Genomic DNA, 17,116 nt, shown 5'->3' on the forward strand with positions numbered 1-17,116 from the left:
CTCTCAGAAGTTTCCCACCAACTTTTTTAACTTTCCCGATCTTTTTCAATACACCAATCACAGCTAAAAAATAGTATTTGTTAGAACATTTATTATCGAGTAAATGTTGTGGTATATTTGTATAGATAACTACTCACATGATAGAAACATTATCAATCTATAGTGCTTTGCTGGGAATGGTGTCAAATTCGCTGAATTTGAACACGTGCTTTGATATGTCGTCACCCTCCCCCATCTGTTGACTTGGTCAATGTCTCTGGTTTGAAAAGGATCTTGTAGGCATGCTCAATAGGGCGATAGTCTTTTGCAAATACAACGACAAACTTTTCTAAGACGTAGACACTACCCTCCTTTACGAAGTCCTCTTTCACAATATTATCGAAGTAATGAAAGTCTTTTTCATACAGAACCACATGTATTGGAGTACCCTGTTGCAAACATGGAAATTAATAGTGGGGGATTTTCTTGATGGACTGAGCTCCTAATTAAACCATATGACACGATGTAATTTTTTATACAACCACTGAAGTCGCACATGCAACACCAATGCATATCAAATAGAACCAATTACCAAAAAGGGTGCTATGGAAAAGCCAAATTAAACTAATGCAGATGTAGAGTAAATAGAAAAAAAACATGAATTTCATGGCACTTATTTGGCAGATAAATAAGTGTTAGAGACCTTGCTGAAACCTAGAATGATATGCACAAGATTGTTAAAGATGATCGAACAATTAAAGTTAGAAAAGGCTGGAAATTAATAAAGGGAGATTTTCTTGCTGGGCTGAACTCCTAAAATAATGAATTTTCAGTTAAAGACATCCCATATGACATGCCATAATTGTTAATTAAACCACTGAAGTACCAATACATATTCAAGCACATGCAATACCAATACATATTCAAGCAAAGCCAGGGAACACAGGTTAAAAGAGATGGTAGAGAAATTTCAGGTTGCGGATCCACCTCCAAAGATCACTAAGGACTGAATGCAGGAGCTTACATCGGTCTAAAAAAGATTTGGAGCTGGAATGGAGGAAGAAACAGGTGCATTACGCTTCTGCCATGGATGTAGCACTTAAAATTTTCCAGCCCACAAAAGTGCATTGAAGCATTAAAGGAAAATAACAAATAATTAATTCCATTTCTTTGTAGATAACATTAAATCTATAATGAATTCACAAATATGTTAATGAATTCACAAATATATACTTTCTCCATGCTCACAACCCAAGGAAAAATTAAGAAGGAAATACACAATTCTTTTCATTACCTTAATATCGACCAGTGCAAATTCAATGTTAATCGCACATCTTTTCTTCAAATTCAGGGGTTTCCACATCCTTATGAAACGGGCCTGGGCTCTGATCCTCCACTGGTCCGTTCTTGTGTGGAGTTCGTTGAGATCATTGAATTGTGGATCCTTCATTTTCTATGGAACCTGTAATATGCATGGAAACTGAAATCTGTTAAAATGAGAGATGAACATGCAGTTCAGAAAATTGATTAGATCATTTCAAATGTGGCATAATTGATTAGTTCATAAATTTTAATGAAGAACTGCCTAAGTTACCAATCTGTTTACCTATACAGAGGCTGAGGCAGTTATTGAATTATATTATACTATCCTTTCAAAAATGGTTCAAATCCCATGATGAAGTTAGTAAACTACATGTTTCTTACACATGCACCCCAAACACACCCACTTTATATGCCGTTTTAAGTAAACACATTACAGGCAATCCACACTTATTGAACTTCATACTATCCTTCCAGAAATGGTTCAAATGTTATGATAAAGTTAGTAAACTATATGTTTCTTACACTTGCAAGAGAACCATTCAGTCACAAGAGAATCAACAAATAAAAAGAAGAGAACCAACAAATCAGATGTAATAACAAAAAGTTTCCCAGCGTTGGGGAGATTAGAAGTTAAAAATGGCTAAGCAAGTCAAGGATTAACATTAGCGAAGTTTATGACCAAACACATAAAGTCAATTTAGTTTTTCTATTACGAACCGTAAGTTTTATTTTACATCAACAATAATAAGGGAAGGGGAAATTCAGGGAAAAAGTAAAAGTTTATAAAAGAGAGAGAAGAGTGAATAAACCATGACTGACCTCTTTAAAAAGCTTGAAGTCGCCTTGTTCAAGATAGGAGACAATCTGCAATACAATCAAGTTCTTGAAATACTCTTAGTAACCAAAATGGTGCCAAACACACAGTTATATGGGGGATGGCTACATCAAGTAGCCTTGTTCAAAGTGTTGAGGAGAAAGGTTGCCTACTCGAGGGTTTTATACTGGTAGAGTTGAGAGAACAAATCGGAAACATTACTCAATCCTTTACTTTGTAACCTACTACTTTTATTCTTATGAATTTATTAGGTAGAAAATTCGGACGAAGACGGAGGCTTGATGAAAAATGGAGTTATTTTATTTTATTTTTTTAGAGATGGAATTAATTTATTGTAGAGCATGGTGTTAATACAAAGCCATTGCTAACTATTATATTGATGGCACAATGCTTATGGAGTAATGGTTCGGAAAGGGTAAGGGAGAGGAAGAAAGGGCAAAGACATAACACACCCAAATAGCAAAGACATAACACACCGTAAATTCAGGATTGGGGGGATAGAGAATGGCAAAGACATAACACACCTCTGACATTGGACATTTGAGAGCATCTTTAAGTTGGCATGCCAAGGCCATCCCACCTTTGCATGAAAGCACCGAGTAAAGCCAAACTAATGAACCAAAGATTTATTTATAGACCCAAAATCAGTATATTTCTTATAGGTAATGCGGGAGAAATAATGAAATTTATCCTGAAACAAAAACCATGGATTGTCTAACGATTTCCATAATAAATTAAATCCCAACACCCTTAAAAATGCTTATGCCATGGCTGTAAAACTGGTTGAACCCTTGCAATGTAGAGAAAATATAATTATCATTTCATTGAGGTGGAAATGTGAACAGGCATTGCAACAATGTAAGCAAAAAAATAAAAGATATGCTGCTAGAGAAACACACATGAGAAATTACCTATTCAAGGGATCATGTGTGTATTCAAGAATATAACATATAAGATCACAGTTAAATTAAATAAAATGGAAGTGGGAACAACCATTTTCGATTCAAGAGTATCAACACAGAGCTAGATTGGGATCTTTTCTTGCGCTCCAATCAAATTTGATATGAGAATCCTATCATATTAAAGCTTGGTTAAGCGATAAACACTATAAAATATAGAAAAACAATTTCTTACAATTAGACATATCATGGAGATGAGAAGGCAACTTATCTAACTACTTTGCAAAATTTAGTTGAGTTTTTGCTTCTCGCATGTGTCTCCGAACACCTGACAAAAAATACATATAAAATAAATTTAGATATGAAATGTTCATTTCCCAAACAGGGGTAAGAGAAAATAGAGAAGATAGATGGCTAACCCAAGCTTACCTAAAAATGGCAAGAGTAACAAACCAAGTGAGAATTGGGGAGCCTGCACTTGAGAGACTGAAACACTCAAATTGTTCTTCCTATTTCTTCAGGAAAAATACCTTCAACCTTAACTTTGCAGGCCACGGGTGGTTTGACTGATTAAGATCGATCAGACTGCCTTTTTGTATGTATTAAAGTGGAGAAATATTTGATTTGGGAAGACGCCTAGTTGAACCATTTAAATTAAATTAGGGGTTTAATTACAACTTGAGACCGGGCAGTGGGTACATTTAAAAAAGGACCTTGCTTTAAACCGGTTTTGACCGTAGACTCTTCTCTCCAAAAACCTCCTCCCATTGTATTATGCGTTATTTAGAAACCCAAGCGCAATAATTATTTTACAAGCCATTTAATTCATTTATAAAACATTTAGTTCATTAAGTAATACATTTAAATGGTATTGAAAAGGAGTTTCAAAATGCTCTAGATCGTACATCTGCCCCAATCTAACTCAGATCTCCAGACGATCCCGACCACCCGATGTCTTGCCATTATGTTTTATTATAATAGATGGTCATTTATAGTGGAAGGGACACTTTTGGGGCTTTTTTTTTTGCCTAGGGCCAAGTATTGGCTTGAGCCGGCTTGAATGTAGAGTGTCAATTTGTTGCACACGGTTTATGTGTGTTTGCTAACACTTTCTCCGACACATTTTAAGTTGTTCCACATCAGTATTTGACTATAATAAATAAATTAAAACAAATTAAAATGGGATAAAATAGAGATACAACTCATGGGACAAGAAAACGAAATGGAGTTTATGGAACTCAAGGCTAAAGCTGAAAATGATTGGCTTGACTATGGCGACAAAAGAAATGCATTCTTTCATCAAGCAATAAAAGAAAGGAGGAACCGGAATTTTGTGTGGTCTGTATCAGATATGAATGGAGTTAAACATGAAGGTGTAACACAAGTTTCAAATGCTTTCATCAGTTTCTTTCAAGAGCTTATGGGAGTTGAGTCTCAGACGATGAGTACTGATTTGTTGTTAGAGGAGATTTCAGTAAGGGGTGTTGTGGACTCTGACTTAGCAGTAAAGTTTCTAAAGAGGTCACAAATGGGGAAATTACACAAGCATTGTTTGCTATGGATGACTTTAAATCCCCAGGTCCTGACGGCTATACAACTTTCTTCTTCAAAAATTCATGGGACATTGTTGGAGGCAATTTCCTAAGAGCTGTTAAGGAAATTTTCTGTAACAACAAAATTCATAAAGGTACTAATGCAACATTTCTATGTCTATTTCCTAAAAAGCATGTTGAATCCCAGGTTGATGAATTTCGTCCGATTGCTTATTGTAATATTACTTACAAATGTATTGCCAAGATTTTAAGCAACAGGATGAAGCCCTACATAGACCAGTTGATCGCACTTAACCAATTAGCATTTGTTCCTGGAAGATGTATACAGGACAATCTTCTACTGGCTCATGAACTACTCAGAGAGTACAACAGAAAGCATGGGCCACAGAGATGTACTATCAAAGTTTATATCCAAAAAGCTTATGACACTGTCAGCTGGGACTCTCTCATGCTGGTGCTCAAGAGATTCAGGTTCCCCGACAAGTTTATCGGTTGGCTATCTATGTGCTTCACTTCTCCTTATTATTCAGTCCTCGTCAATGGTAGTCTGTATGGTTTCTTTGAAGGGAAAAGAGGGTTAAGGCAAGGTGATTCTCTGTCTCCGTATCTGTTTGTGCTGGTAATGGAACTGTTAGGTGGTCTACTGAGGTAAGGTCTCCAAATGAAAAGCATTCGGCCACATTCCAGATGTAAAAGACTTGCAATTACTCACTTGAGTTTCACTGATGATGTGCTACTTTTCTGTAAAGGGGAGTCTGGCTCTATTTTGGCTGTTAAGGCGGTCATTGATTATTTCTCTTCTCTCATGGGGCTGATGATAAATACCCTGAAGACGACTATCCTCACTGGCAGTACGAATAAAGAAGATGGGCTTGCTATTGCAGGCTTATTAGGGGTGCAGCTAGTCACCCCTCCCATTAAATATTTGGGGTTACCTCTCACTACAGCTAGAATAAGTACTAAGGAATGTCTGCTACTGATTGAAAAAATCACCATGAGAATGTCAAATTGGAAGAATAGGTCCTTATCTTATGCGGGCAGGTTACAGCTCATACAGTCTATTCTCTCGTCTTTTCATATTTATTGGGCGAAGACTTTTATCCTTCCAGTAGGTGTATTGGACAAGGTTGCTAAACTCTGTAACAGATTTTTGTGGGCTGGTGATTCTTTGTAAGTGAAGATGCATAAAGGTAGCCATGAAACTTTGAGGTTGCACAAAGAGGAAGGTGGGCTGAGTATAATTGACCCTAGGGTATGGAACAAAGCAGCTTACTATGCGTTGGTGTTCAAGGTTGCAACTAAGGATGAAACTCTTTGGACAAAATGGACTTAGGAGTACCACATTCGACAGAAACATTTCTGGACTATGAAGATTCCTTCGGATTGTTCGTGGGTTTGGAGGAGTATCCTGAAACATAGGAAGATTGCCTGGAAGTATATTATATGCTTGATTGCGAACGGGGAAGGTACAAGTTTCTGGCATGATCGTTGGATATCCTCTATGTTGCTTCTTCATAATGCACAGGTAATAAGAGCCCAAAACTGTAGTTTTAACCCCCTAACAATAATACTTTTAGACCAATTATGCGAGTAATAAATAAGAGTTAATGCTGATTACGTGTTTTTATGTATTTCAGACATTTGAGTCAATTATGTGCAGAAATGTGTCACTTTGGCGAGATAAAAGAGAAAGGGTTGGTTGCTAAGAAGTTCTGTGATTAAAGACCAAGATTTAAGGAGAAAAAGCCTTTTTAAAGCCCGGTCAAAGCTGAAAAGTCAAGGTCAACGCGGGCAGAAATAGTGCACAAAAGTCAGCAGAACTTCCGAAGGCCATATCTTTGGACTCAGACTTCGGAATTGGGCCTACCTTATGTTAAAACGATCGGCTCAGAAAAAGCTTTCCAATGGTCCAAGCCTTGACCCAATAAGAAGACAAAAAGTGGACAAAAAGTTTGTTGAAGTAAAATCTGGCTGAAAAGGGCCCTGTGGACTGAAGAAATTGAGTTTTGGGCTCGATTTTCCGGCCCAAAACATGACTCCTCAGCCAATGCACGAAAATATGCATTTGGTCTCCTCCATTTTGACACACAAGACTTAACTCTTAAGCAATCCTTAGTTTAGGTAGCAAGTAGCCATTGGAGAATAGTTCGAGATATAGTTTTCTCTCCATTAATTAGTTTTCATATTTTGTTTTTAGATCTAGTTTTACCTTTCAATTAATTAGAGTTAGAACAAGTAGACTATTATTTGAAAATCATATTTAGTTTTATAAATAAGTATTAGTTTTTAATTCCGATTTAGTTTATTGATTAAAGTCTTATTTAGTTTTAGTATTGTGAAATTCATAAATTAGTTTGTCTTTATTTCATAATTAGTTAATCATAATCTAGTTTAATTATTAAATTCATTAGAGTTAATTTCAATCTTAGTTGTTAATCATTTCATAGTTATTAGGGGGAATTCTTGATTAGTTCAAATTAGTAAAGTTAGAATCTTTATATTATGTCTTGTTTGAATTCAATTGAAAATGATAGCATAATGATTCTAGGCTAAACCTCCATTAGAGGGGGTTGAAGAAGCCTTGATGAAGCTTGATTTGTGTTAGCGTAGAATAGTCGTGATTTTCCATTCCATTCTAGAAAACGATTAGTTCACCATGAGAATGGGTTTGATTGTTTTCACATGCTAGATGTTAGTTGGTAGAGATTACCATGAACAACTAGGGATTAGGAAGAACCAATTGTTATGCGAAAGCAGTTCAATTCGGATTACTACGATTCTTCATTAGTAAATTAAGTCGAGTTAAGGTGGAATCAATCCCCCCTAATTCTTTATCTAGTATCAATTTAGTATTTTGTAGTTGAGTTATTCGTATCTTGTTTAGTATTAGAATTTGCATCATAGTATAAATTCCCATCATACTCTCATTAATTTTGGATAGATTGATAATCTTAGGAAACGCAAATTCTAAAGAACTAGGAGTGGAACGAATCTTTTACTCCAACTCTATTTCGATAGAATCGAGAGTAGAAATCTTTGATAAACAAATTAGACACGAAAATAGTTTTAGTTTTACTTATCTATGCGTAATTGTATTCGTAGGTAAAACTATCATTTTACTTATCTATGAGTTGGTTGGGAATAAAATTTTTGTAAAGGTGAATAAAGTAAGGAGAGAAGTGGATAGGAATTTGTTGGCTCGTATCTTCGGCATGGAGGAAGGACGTACTCTAGTAGCCACAGTGTAGGAATCCCAATTTATTGGGATCGAGGCCTTGATGAACGAGACGGTTTTGGAGGGTCAATACATTGCGAGTTCGCATTGTGTTCACCAGTCGTCTCTGCGAACCAACCAGCTTGCTATAGCTCAGTAGATTGGGAGGAATGTCATTGGAAAGGAGAAAGTTAGTGACATCAGCCTGAATAGTCTCCATGTGCTTTGGATACTCCAGACAAGAGAGTATGATTTCTGTATCCTCGAGTTTTTTATTACTATGATTAGAAGAGTCGGGAAAAGTATTGCACCTCTCCCTATTTTGATAACAAAGATCATGATAAGGTTAAAATCGACTCCAAAGTCTGATCAGATTTGGTTGAAAGACCACAAAAATCCTTCTATTTATACGGAGTGCATCCAAAAGACGTGGAGGTTGCCTGTAGAGAGGGTAGTTGAAGAGGAGGAGGAGGAGGATGAGGAGGACACAACATGTTTGATGTCAATGCCTTGGAAAGGTGTAAGTCTGATGCAGAACGCATGTCAGTGCTTCATCGTGGCATGCGTTCTCTCAATATAATTTGTGAAGACCTCCGGACTCGCCAGACTGTCATACATCGTAACTATGAGACTCGTGCCCAGCGCGAGGATGAGCGATGGGAGGAGATGAAGGCCGAGATAGAATCTCAGTGAAAGTTCCGTGAAGATATGCATGAATGCTTCCCACCCTAGGGGGGTTCTTCTTCTGAGGAGGCGTCTGTGAGGCACGAGCGTCGTCGCAGAAGGACGGATGGCTCTGGCCCATCGGGAGCTCAGGAGTCATCTCTTTCTCATGTGTCATCCACTACCAGCAGCGCGTTATTTAGGGATATTATGAGTTGATGTTGTTTTGTATTTGTTTTTGTTTAGTTCGGATGTTAATTTTTGAATTCCGTAGTTAAATGTTGTTAGAATTTCAATTTTAATATAACGTGGTTCTTTTCAAATTGTGCGTTGTTTTTATTGTTAATCCCACCTTCCCGAATTGTTTGGGGGTGGTATTATTTATTCTGGCATAATTTTTATATGATCCTCAATTTTAGAAGTTGTTTTGGAGTGATTGTTGAGAATATTGCTGATATTGGCATGCCTATGATTAGATGTTGTGGTAGGATGAAATCTAAAAGAGTTTAGAAGTTACTATTCTAAATTCAATCTAAAAGATATTAGGTTTGTTTTAGAATCAAGAATATGGGTTGTTTCTATTTTCGGTTTTGGAAATTTTTTTGTTTTCGGCAATTGCCTTAAAGCTTTTTGGCAACTTCCTAATTCGTTTTGGAAACTTAAACCTATATAAACTTCCTTCATTCTACACTCACAACCCACACTATATCTCACTTTCATCTCTCACCTTTCACTCCTAAGTTTCCCCTTTTTTTCACTTCAAGATCAAAGAAGCTCGGAGCGCCAAGGCTTCAGTTGAGTGCCACCTGCACCCAAAAGATCGATCCATTTGCTCTCGAAGCGACTTCGTCCTCCTACCGGACCAATTCTGAAGCCACCACCCGCCCATAACACTATACATCTGATTACTCCTGAGTGTGACCCGCGCCTATACAAGGCTTAGGTTAAGCGCCCCCTGCGCCCTGACATCCAAAGGTATGAAAAATTCTAATTTTTTGTGGGTTGTTCCAGGATCGTTCCAGCTATTCTAGAGAGTAGTTTTGTGATGGCATCACCTATTGTCATACCAGAGCAGTCTTTCGAACACTTGTTGGGAAGCGAGACTTATGGACATTGGTTCCGCGATAGGATCTTGCAGTTAGGATGGCAACATCTATTGGTAAGTGATGACGATTCGTATTCACCTCAGCTTACTGCATTTTTCTACAATAATATTACCTTCTATAGTAACCAAGACGGAGAACAAAAAATTTCCCTTGCAATTAATAACACAACAATGGAATTCAGTAAGTCTATGCACATGTGGGGATATATGACCGATAATGCATACCTCTATAACTATACATATTCCCATGAGTATTATGGGGGAGGGGTGTTTCGTATAATGGACCAAGGGCGTTATAACATAGCCCTTGGTAGCCTGTCCCTCAATGTAGGCACCACCATGTTATTCATCTTGATGAATATTTTAGGGGAGTGGCAGTTTAATTCTGCAAATAGTACTGCTGGTGACATTTTCCTTGCTTTAGCTGAGGGACGTCGCCGATATGACATTCCCCGAGTATTAGTGGCTAGTCTTAAGAAAGCTCAAAGCATGAGGCATAAGTATCTTCTTATGCCTATTTTAGTTGGCCGTATCATGCACAGTTGTTTACCTGATTTCTGTACCCAGTTCACGGATTGGAACAGGGTTGAAGTCATGAGACCCACCAATTGGGTGGTTCGCTCATTTCGAGTAATGACTTGGCTGGGATGGCAGGTGCAACCTCATTTGGTTGCTCCTTACACCCCATCAGACATAGTAACACTCAACATGTTAGCACGTGTTGATGACACACGGTGACGGGCTTAGCAAGTTATCATGGCATGGTAGGACGTGAAGGAACCTCATCTCTTTAAAGAGAAGGATGACGATTAAACGGGAGATGAGGTAAGTTTTTAGTTTCAGTTAATGTCTGTTTATGTCCCAAGCAATTTAATTCTTTTTAACCCTATAACGGGTGGAACTCCAATAGAGTTGTGTCTGTTTTTCCTTTTTCTATATTAGTATGTTGTCACTTTGTTTTGCAGATGTTCCAAAATTTCACGTATTTCCATGGTATTTTTCTACCCTTTTTATTTCAATACTTTGAAGACAAAGCATGTTTCTTGTTTGGGGGCATAGAAACACGTGTAATTAAGGCATCTGTTAGGATATATATATATGTACAGTATGCACTTGTTTTCTAGTAAAAATTCAAAATTTTCAAAAATATAAATAAAAAGTTATGCTATACACTTAGGAATATTGGTATTGTTTTCTTTCTCTATGCTCTGAATAATCTAGAAGTCTCACGTAGCTTTTGCATTATAATAATTTTTAGAAACTTAGGTTAATATGTAGGTAATAATCTTTATATCTATCTATAAATATATTACATGAGTATCTATGATTGTTTGGCAGTAAGTTTCTGAAATCTAGGCTAGAGTACTTATTCTACAAATCCTGTGAGAATATAGCCTAAGACCTTATATGAGTGAAACATTTGAGAAATGACACAAGGGAGAAGTAAAATCCGATAGAGAAATCACACGGCCCACTTGCTTGATCACTATACCATATCCTAAGTGAGAATTTAGGCCCTCTTTGGATCGATATAGCCAGAAATTCAAACCTTATGAAATTATTTTCCGCTAGTCACCCCTCTGAGCCTTTCTTTAGCCTTTCATTAACCGCAAATCCTTTAACCTTTTACAAAAACAAAACAAAATAAAAATCAACCGACCCATTATAGAATGAGTCTGAGAATAGGATGAGTGAAGAAAAGAGAAGAGAAAAACCTATGCAAACAAAAAAATTAGTTAGTTGCTTCAGAAAAGAAAAAGAAAAGAAGTTTCCATCCAAAGAAAAGAAAAGAAAAGAAAAATAAAAATAGAAACAAAATAAAACTCCAAAAAAATAGAATAAAAGAGTCAAAAAGCCAAAATAAAAAGGCTAAGGATGGAAATAAAGTGTAAAAGCAAAAGAACAAGGGTTTCTGTAGTTACGTAATATGAAGACCCTATTAACTCAGACTTGTCCTTTTTGAATATCCATTTTCTTCCTTCTTAAACCATCTCCTAATCCACTCAACACCTAATAAAGACCTCTAGCTCAATTAGGAATAGGTTAGTGTGATAGTAAGTGGCAGATGTGTTTGATCGAATCCGGCTTCCTTGTGTATCATTGAGATTGTAAGGTAAAGTGTGTCCACTGCACACTGGAGTAGCGAAACTTGGGCGGAAAAATCAGAGTGGTTTGTCTTGACATTTATGTGAGGACCTACTTAAGGACGTTATTCCGAGTTTTCAGAAACGGACCTGTTAGAGCATTTCATAGTATTACTCATTATATATATGTTTATTCGTAGATGATTGATTATTATGCACATATTAACTTAGGTTTCGACTTGATTATTCTGTATTCATTGCTAGTGGATGTATAGATAATTGAGGCATAAATAAGGAAACAATAGTTTTATTTCTTAGTCGTTGTAGTATAGATAAAGTTTGTGAGTACCTTCACTGGAAAACTCTCACGAGGCTATAACTCGTCCACTAGGGAATTCCTAGTGGTTTAAGGCCTTGTTGCATATGGTAAATGCAATCGCACTCGGCGAAATGAGAGTAGTTACAACTCCATTTTTGGTCACTTATTCTAATTTCTCATATTTGTTTGAGGACAAGCAAAATGCTGTTTGGGGATGGTTTGATAAGAGCCCAAACTTGTAGTTTTAACCCCCTAACAATAATACGTTTAGACTAATTATGCAAGTAATAAATAAGAGTTAATGCTGATTACGTGTTTTTATGTATTTCAGGCATTGGAGTCAATTACGTGCAGAAATGTGTCACTTTGGCTAGATAAAAGAGCAAGGGTTGGTTGCTAAGAAGTTATGTGATTAAAGGCCAAGATTCAAGGAAAAAAAACATTTTTAAAGCCCGGTTAAAGCTGAAAAGTCAAAGTCAACGCGGGCAGAAACAGTGCACAAAAGTCACCAGAACTTTCAAAGGCCATATCTTTGAACGCAGACCTCGGAATTGGGCCTACCTTATGTCAAAACGACCGACTTGGAAAGAGATTTCCAATAGTCCAAGCCTTGACCTAATCAGGGGAGCAAAAGTGGACGAAAAGTCTGTTGAAGCAAAATCTGGTTGAAAAGGGCCCTGTGGATTGAAGAAATTGGGTTTTAGGCTCGATTTTCCAACCCAAAACATGGCTCCTCAGCCCATGCACGAAAATGTGGATCTGGTCTCCTCCATTTTGACACACAAGACTTAACTCTTGAGCAATCCTTAGTTTAGGTAGCAAGTAGCCATTGGAGAATAGTTCGAGATCTAGTTTTCTCTCCATTAATTAGTTTTCATATTTTGTTTTTAGATCTAATTTTACCTTTCAATTAATTAGAGTTAGAACAAGTAGATTATTATTTGGGAATCATATTTAGTTTTATAAATAAGTATTAGTTTTTAATTCCGATTTAGTTTATTGATTAAAGTTTTATTTAGTTTTAGTATTGTTAAATTCATAAATTAGTTTGTCTTTATTTCATAATTAGTTAATCATAATCTAGTTTAATTATTAAATTCATTAGAGTTAGTTTTGATCTTAGTTATTAATCATTTCATAGTTATTAGGGGGAATTCTTGATTAGTTCAAATTAGTAAAGTTAGAATCTTTATATTATGTCTTGTTTGAATTCAATTGAAAATGATAGCATAATGATTCTAGGCTAAACCTCCATTAGAGGGGGTTGAAGAAGCCTTGATGAAGCTTGATTTGTGTTAGCGTAGAATAGTCGTGATTTTCCATTCCATTCTAGAAAACGATTAGTTCACCATAAGAATGGGTTTGATTGTTTCACATGCTAGATGTTAGTTGGTAGAGATTACGATGAACAACTAGGGATTAGGAAGAACCAATTGTTATGCGAAAGCAGTTCCATTCGGATTATGACGATTCTTCGTTAGTAAATTAAGTCGAGTTAAGGTGGAATCAATCCCCCCTAATTCTTTATCTAGTATCAATTTAGCATTTCGTAGTTGAGTTATTCGTATCTTGTTTAGTATTAGAATTTGCATCGTAGTATAAATTCCCATCATACTCTCATTAATTTTGGATAGATTGATAATTTTAGGAAACACGAATTCTAAAGAACTAGGAGTGGAATGAATCTTTTACTCCAACTCTATTTCAATAGAATCGAGAGTATAAATCTTTGATAAACAAATTAGACACGGAAATAGTTTTAGTTTTACTTATCTATGCGTAATTGTATTCGTAGGTAAAACTATCATTTTACATTTATCAACAGGCTAGAAATCTCATTCATGTTCCAGATGGTGCTAAAGTGAGTGATCTGATTACTAACGGATCATGGAATGATATGGTTCTTAATTTTCCAGACGGTGAATTAAAAACTAAAATCCTGCAGACTTCCATCAATGTCAACATGGCCCAGGACTTGGTAGTGTGGATTGCTACAAGCTCAGGTAGGTTCTCCACAAAGTCAACTTATATGTCCATCTAAAAGATGAGAGAAAAGGTTGTATGGTACAAATTGGTGTGGGGTAAGTACAATGTTCCAAAACACTCTTTCATCACCTAGCAACTATTTTCGAGCTGCCTTGCTACCCAAGATCGACTGATTCACAGGAAGGTTCTTTCTCATTCAGAGTGTTGTCTGTGTGACGATCATCATCCAGAAAACTCAAAGCATCTCTTCTTCAACTGTGCATTCACAAAAAAGATTTGGGTTGTAGTAAAAGAAAGATTGGGGCTGGGAGTGGCGCGTGAGTCCTCTGTTGAGTGGCAGTTTCTTCTGCGCTTAACTAGATCAAACTTGATATCGAGTAAGATAGTCAGAACTATGATTTGTGCAACTGTGTATGGGATTTGGAACGAGCGGAATAGCAGGAGGTTCAGGAACAAAGATCACAATGCTAAGTCAATAAACAGGTATGTCATAAAGAAGATGAGAACTTATTTGCAGCGAGTTATCAAGATCACTGATGACTCCTCTCCTGCGAGTAGTAGAATGATTACAAGACTCGGTATTGATATCATTTTAAAGTAGAGAGTGCACGAACTAGTTAAGTGGACTAAACCACAACTTGGGTTCATCAAAATAAATGTTGATGGGTCGGTGATTGATGACTGTGCTGGTTATGGCGGTATATTGAGGAACCATGAGGGTTTTCCCATACTATTATACATGGGTAATGCTAACCTACGATCGGTGATTATCCAAGAATTAAAAGGTATAGAGGCAGGTCTTCTGGCAACCCTCAGTGTGAACTATAATATGATTTTGGTTGAGTCCGATTCTATGAGAGCTGTCCAAGTGATTAACAGAAAGGAGGTAAGTCATTGGTACTGTCTCGATACAGTTGAAGCCATCTGGAGGCTCATGAGCCATTTTGGTTTGGTTAGTGTGTCCCATGTTTATAGGGAAACAAATAGAGTGGCAGATTTGTTGGCTAAGTCTAGTACTACTCTGGATAGAATTATAAATCCAGGAGTTACCTTGGTTAGCGTTCCCCCACTCACGTATGAGCTTAATATAATAGTGGAGGAAGATGCTATTGGTAAGTTGTACCAAAGAGTTTGATCAATACAGGTTGGGGTCTACCTAACCCCAAATAATCGTTTAAAAAAAAAAAAAAAAAAAAAAAAAAAAAAAAGTGATAAAAGTTTTCTCCCTCCATTATGTGTGTCGTCACTTAGCAATTTAGCATTCTTCATTATTTTTAGTTTGGTTTTATTGAATTTTCATCAACACTCATCCTCATCTCTCTGAGACATCTCCACTCACTATTGCCAATTCCCATCAATTTACCCTATAATCTTTTCGAGCTAGTTTCTTTGTAAGTGATCTTTATGGTAAATTTTCCCTTTTTTTTTTCTCAAACTACAACTTTTTTTTTTATTATTATTAATTTTTTCTTTGTTCAATGTGTTGTAAATGAAATAAATATATTTGACATTGATATATTACCTTCTTTTTTTAGATGGATGGTGAAGGTTTCCAGATCCTCTTTAATTTTGCTAATAGTCCCGAGGCTTTTGACATAACATGTTTGGGGAATATATGGTGATGATACAGCTAAGCATGATGAATATAACTTAGAAAGTAGCATCTTGGCAGAGGAAGATTCCAAAGTTAGGATGGAGTTTAACACTACAAAAGAGGAGGCATACGTATAATTACTATAATCGCTACGCAATAGTTGTTGATTTAGTATTTGGAAACGGAGGACAAATAGAAGCAAGGGTGGCCCTGAGTTCTTAAGGGCCCTAGCCAAACACTTAATGTGAGGACCCTACCTTTGAGATCTAACAAAAAACCTATATAGAGAGTTGATTCAAATGAGCTGAATTGATAGGTTGGAAAAGAAGAAAGTACATTTGTGCAGTACGCTTTCAGTCTTGTGAGCAAACTAGTGGTTTTCTTAGTCGGTAGTGAGAAAACATAAAATGTGTAGTAATAATTGTCACTGAATTTGGGGCCCTAGTTATGAGCAAAAAATATGGGGCCCCAACTACTAGCCTCTCTCGGTTTAGGGTTTAAGGTTTCGGGTTTTGATGACTGAAAGAATTACTGTTGGATGTCACTTGAGATGGCCGGTCGTGTGCCTCGAAGGGGTGGTCGCCCATCGTGATCCAGCAAAACTCCTCCAGCTTTTCTCTGGTGGCCCATCTTGATGAGTAGATTCCAACTTCGTATCTGTATTCGTAAACACACTAATCAGTAGTGAGTATAACAGAAAACAAAACTTAGAACAAGAAAAAAATATGAAGGGGTGAGAAGGATGCTCCATTTCTTAGATTTGAATCATTATCTGTTCAAGAGGTAGATCTGTGACGGTGGCGCCATTTGATGAGTTATTTTAATTTAGTGTGAGATTTATAGAAATTCGCCAATGATGTCCTAATAAACTATGAATGGTTCTTATGAAATATTAGGGTGTGAAACTTTCTTTTTGTGGTTTTAACTTTGTATAATGATTAACTAAATGAAAATATTGAATGATGTTTGAAAGATTAAACTAATGATTTAAAACATGTTTTGAATGGTTTGTATGGAAGACTAGTAATCAAAACATAATAGTAATGGTTGTAATGAATGAGAAAATGCTTAAGAACAAGTTATAATCATTTGATGGATTTGCAAATGATTAGAACATGTGTTATGTGAAGAAAAAATGTTTGAAAACAAGTTGTAGTCAAGAACTAATGATTGAAGCAATGTTGAAATAAAGAAAAGAACTTTGTATTTGAATAAAACTTGAAGCTTGAAATGATAACAATGGAAAATAAGAGAAAACAAATAAAACTTAAATCTACTCTAAACCGGCCTACTCCTACTCCTATCTAATTTACACTACTCCTAAAAATATAAAGACTATTTTCTCTCTCCATATTTTTCCTTTTTGTAAGGAACCTTTACATGATTACAGATTTGCCATCTTCCATCATCTTTGTGAGAACACATCTATTTGTTTTTGTTTTTGCTTTTGCTTTATAGATTACTTTTCAAATACAAACACTAGATAAGATCAAATGAATTCATCTTGTAGACTTTTAAGATGAGTAAAAGTCTTCTAGGCCTTTGAGAATTAATCTTTAGTC

General features: G+C 36.3%; 1 long non-coding RNA gene across 2 annotated transcripts; it reads right to left on the reverse strand.

Moving 5' to 3' along the window:
- Positions 1–143: 143 nt before the first annotated feature.
- On the reverse strand, positions 144–3,360 carry LOC147523859 (uncharacterized). Of its 2 annotated transcripts, XR_015196806.1 has the most exons (5): positions 3,131–3,360; positions 2,662–2,747; positions 2,122–2,166; positions 1,274–1,441; positions 144–428 (listed from the first exon to the last, which is right to left on the reverse strand). It is a non-coding gene; the product is annotated as an uncharacterized LOC147523859 (long non-coding RNA). The 2 variants fall into 2 exon arrangements; XR_015196805.1 differs by having other exon boundaries at positions 2,662–3,360.
- Positions 3,361–17,116: the final 13,756 nt, after the last annotated feature.

This window comes from Coptis chinensis, chromosome 1 (genome assembly GCF_015680905.1).
Source record: "Coptis chinensis isolate HL-2020 chromosome 1, ASM1568090v1, whole genome shotgun sequence".
Classification (NCBI taxonomy): Eukaryota; Viridiplantae; Streptophyta; class Magnoliopsida; order Ranunculales; family Ranunculaceae; genus Coptis; species Coptis chinensis.